Consider the following 4,615-nt stretch of genomic DNA (forward strand, 5'->3'; position numbering starts at 1 on the left):
AAAAAAAAAAAAAAAAAAAAAAAAGACCACGCTTCTCATTGAGTTCTTGTGTTTGGGGAAGCAAGATTATCACAGTATTTAAAGATTATATTAGCATGCAATGAGTTACTGTTGTTTTTAAGGAATTCATAATAAACATTTAAATTTTTTCTTATATCCTGCTGGGTGTAGCAGGGCACACCTAGAATCCCAGCACTGGGGTGGCAAAGGAAGAAGGATTTCTTTCAAGACAGGGTTTCTCTGTAGTGTTGGAGCCTGTACTAGAACTCACTCTGCAGACCAGGCTGGCCTTTGTCTGTCTCTTTACAGAGATCTGCCTGTTTCTGCCTCCCGAGTGCTGGGATTAAACGTATGTGCCACTACCACCTGGCAGGAAGAAGAATTCTAATTCCAGACCAGTTCGGACTATACAACGAGATGCTTGCTCAAAAACACAAGAGAGTAGCTGTGCTAAATATCACACACCCGTGATCTTAGCACTCAGAAGACAGGAGTTCAAAACCAGCTTTAAATCACATGCACACACACACCCCCACAGCCCATCTCAAAACAAAGCAAAAAACCCAAAACCCAAATCTCCTTTCTTCCATTTCCTCAGAGAACACTTTTCAGCAAGAGGAAATTCCTCTTTAACCTGCCTAATATTGCGCAAAAGTAACCAGCCCTTTCTCCAAATTCCCACAAGACTTTACACAAACCCTTCTTGTGGCCTGCTATCCCACAAGAGCGTGCACAGTGAACTGAATAAGAACGCTCAGCTCAGTAGTGACCAATACAAGCAAGAGAGAGGACAGCGATCAAAGAAGCCTCCGTCTGCGCTGTGGGAACACGGTCCCGAGATCAAGACGAAGACCCAGGCTATCCAGAGAAAACCAGCCATACTACAGATTCTTATATGAAAACTGGGTTGTATGAGAAGACTAAGGTCATTTTAATAATGGTATTTGGAGGGGGGCTGAGTTTTTTATTTATGGGTGTTTTATTTATTTAATGTAGGGTCTTAAGTGTCCCAAGCTGGTCTTCAACTCACTAAATAGCCAAGGATGACCTTGAACTCATGATCCCTCTGTCTCCACAGCCCAAGTACTGGGTTTAAAGGAGTAGACCATCATGTCTAGCTTTTATAGTGGAGTTTTTTTTTTTGGAGGGGGAGGGGAGATGGGGGATTAAGATTTGTTACTTAATGTGTATGTATGTATACTTGTGGGTGCAGTACCCAGGAAGGCCAGAAGAGGGCATCAGATCCCCTGGGGGCTTATAGGCTATTGTGAGCCACCCGACTTGGGTGCTGGGCTTTGTCCTATAGAACAAGTGCTCTTAATCACTGAGTCATCTCTGCAGCCCCATACTAGTGGCTTTGCTGTTTGGTTTCCCCCTGACTTTGAACCCAGTACGGAATACATCATAATACTAGTGTACATGAAGAACAGATAAATGAAGGCTTTCAAAGCCTCTATGTATTTTAGATGTTTCTGGATGGCAGTATCAGGTGGCTGAGCCCTATACTGATGTAGCCTGTCCTCTGGCTGGTGCATGTGTCATTTGTCCTAGGCAGGCCTGCTACCTGTCTCTAGGTGAACCATGGGAGACCGCAAAACTTCCTCAAGGGCCAAGTCACCAGTTTAGCCCTAGGACCCAGCGTAACCATGAGTTATGCCCTCAGCTACTGCCCCAGTGCCACACCCCAGTGCCGTGATAGGAAAGAACAAGGAAAAAGAAAATGAACGTTGGAGGGGGCGTCAGAAGAAAATGTTTGTACCTTCATTTCAGTTGGGTGGCTGTGGTCAGGCTGATTCATCCAGGGCTCCACAGATAGGTCAGAGTCCCAGCCCCACCTAGCAAAACTCACATCCACAACTACCCCCAGATCCTGCTTCCTGGGTCCTCTGTGACACCTAATCTGCCTGCTGGGGCAAGGTTCTGGCTAGGAGAACTAAGGGATCCAGGATGTCAGGATGCCTTGGCACGCTTGGGGTGGGGGTTGGGGACAGCACACTCATGACACCACCTACTTCCAAGACACATGTGTGTGTCACTCACAACCAGTCCAAGAGTCCCAACCCTCTGCTTTGCTAGTCCAAAGACTAAGACACTGTCATGATAGAGAATTTGGCGTCACCTCACAGTCCCCTGATGGGTGGGTGCACACACATGTCAACCAAGCTGGCCTTGAATTTATAGAGCCACAGGGCTCTGCCTCTCCAGTGTTGGGATAAACACTGTGTGCCACTAAGGTCTCTGCCATCAGGGTCTCAACACTGGCCTTGGGCTAAGTCATTTGGCCCCTGCACTTCTATTTCTTCATATGTGAAATAAGAAAGCCTCAGAGCATCCGCTTGTTATGTGTGCATGTACGTGTACACACGTGGAGGCCACAGGACAATCCTGGGTGTCACTTCTCTTGAGGCAGGACCCTCTGAGGCCTGAAGTTTACCAGCTGGGCTAAACTGGCTAGCCAGGGAGCCCCCAGGGTTTTGTCTCTGGCTAGCCAGGGAGCCCCAAGATTTTGTCCCTGGCCTGCCAGGGAGCCCCAGAGTTTCATCTCTGTTTCCCCAGCACTCGATGCCATGTAAGGCACTTTGCCATGTGCTGTGAGGAACAAACTTGCCAACCAAACACTTTACTGACTGAGCAATCTTCCAGCCTGTTGTTCTGTTTTTCTTTATTGAGAGGGGCATTTGTATCCCAGGCTGGCTGCAAGTTCAGGGATGGCCTTGGACATCTCATCCTCCTGCCTCTATTTCCCAAGTGCTGCGGTCACAGCCATGAATGTGCCCACATCCAGTTTTGTGTGGTCCTAGAGACCGAACCCAGGGGTACCTTATGCCAGGTCTCTACCAACTACACTACATCCTCCAGCTCTGCGCAGCACCCGTGTGAAGAATAAGTAAGATTGAGTTAATAAATAAACGTGTTGATTACAAATTTATTTACTAATATCCCGAGTTCAATTCCTTGAACCCATGTGATAGAACCAGAAAACCACCTTGTGCAGGTTATCCTCTGACCTCTGAGCACATGCCCCCACACAAACACCTCAACAACACACGAAATATATGTGTGTTTGTTTTTTGTTTGTTAAGAAAAGAAAGAAAATCCACACAGTATATGCTCAAGAGGAACACCCGAAACGATGCTCAGTAGCTGTGTCTGGGGAAACTTTCTGAGCCTGCCCAGAGGCGACACGGGCCAAGTTTAGTGGTTATATCAGGTCTGGGCCTACCCCGCAAAGAGACTATCTCTTTAGAGATGCAGAAATCTGAGAAGAAAATTCAGCTGGGCTTGCACACAGAAGCTAAGTCAATCAAAGAAAAGATGGGTGCTGCTCCTAGGACCAGCAGGTACCAGCTGACTGGAGGAAGGGAGGGCTTAGAGAATGTTCTACACCTTTGTTCTTGCTCTGTCACCTAGTCTATCGGAGGGCCCATGACCCCTGACCCCAAGAGCCTTTCGGTTGTGGTTCCTGGGTCTGTAGAGGGTGTGTCTTAGAAAGAGGGCAGCGCTGAAAGGAAAGGGGAGCCTTGAACTTCTGAGCCAGCCGCTGGGAGCAAACAGCTCCCTTCCCAACACCAACACCCCCAAGCCAATTTAGTACTGTTCACTGCGGTCTTATTCAAAGTGGACTCAAGCACCAAGCCCAGCAAGCCCCATAACCAGAGCTCAGGAGAGAGTCTGTGACAGCAGACAGAACCCTCCAGGGCACAGGCGGATGGACCCACAGGTGCCTTCTCCTCCCCTGGCGGGGCCTCCCTCCTCCAGCTGGAGCTGAAGTGGATGCTCAAGGCCTGCATCTGTCTGAGGCCCCAGCCTGACTTCCTTTCCCAGAACTCCGGGAGCCCAGGGGAGGGGCAGGGAGGAGCAGCCTGGAAAGAGGCAAGCAGAGAACTGGAGGGAGGGTGAGTTGGAGCAGAAAACACTGGGGCCAGAATTGGGAGTTTCTGGGATTGCCCTAACTTCAAGGACTCTGTCCAACCTCTCCCCACAGGCCAGAACTTGCAGGTCTATTTTTATTCTAAAAAAAGGGGGGGGGGGCTGTGAGGTTGGGGCTCTGGCTGGATGGTAGAGCACTTGCTTAGCCAACACTCCAAGCCCTGAGATGGATCTGTAGCACCATGTAAACCAGGTGTGATGGTGCCTGCCTGTAAACTCAGCACTTGGAAGGTGGAGGAGTCAGAACTCAAGGTCATCCCTGGCTACAGAGCAAGCTTGAGGCTAGCTTGGACTACATGAAACCGTGCCTTAAAAATATATGGAGCGTAGTAGCACACACTTCTAATCCCAGCACCAGAGAGTCAGTGGCCGGCTCTGTGAGTTCAAGACCAGCCTAGACTACAATGTGAGGTTCAGGCCCGGCTGTGGTGGTTCACGCCTTTAATCCCAGCATTTGGGAGGCAGAGACAGGTGGATCTCTGTGTGTTCGAGGCCAACCTGGTCTACAAGAGATAGTTCCAGGTCAGTGAAATCCTGTCTTGAAAAATCAAAACAAACAAACAAAAAAAAAGAAGAAGAAAGAAAGAAAAAAGTGAGTTTCAGGTCAGCCAGAGCTACATAGTAAGGCCTTGTCTAAAAATAAAGAAAGGAGTGTGTGTGAGAGAGAGAGAGAGAGAGAGAGAGA

General features: G+C 48.7%; 1 protein-coding gene across 1 annotated transcript in view; it reads right to left on the reverse strand.

The window, feature by feature from the left end:
- Ccnd3 (cyclin D3) overlaps nt 1-4,615 on the reverse strand; it is a 90,543-nt gene that overhangs the window by 75,814 nt on the left and 10,114 nt on the right. The window lies entirely within an intron of this gene.

Source organism: Microtus ochrogaster, linkage group LG2 (assembly GCF_000317375.1).
Source record: "Microtus ochrogaster isolate Prairie Vole_2 linkage group LG2, MicOch1.0, whole genome shotgun sequence".
Taxonomy (NCBI): domain Eukaryota; kingdom Metazoa; phylum Chordata; class Mammalia; order Rodentia; family Cricetidae; genus Microtus; species Microtus ochrogaster.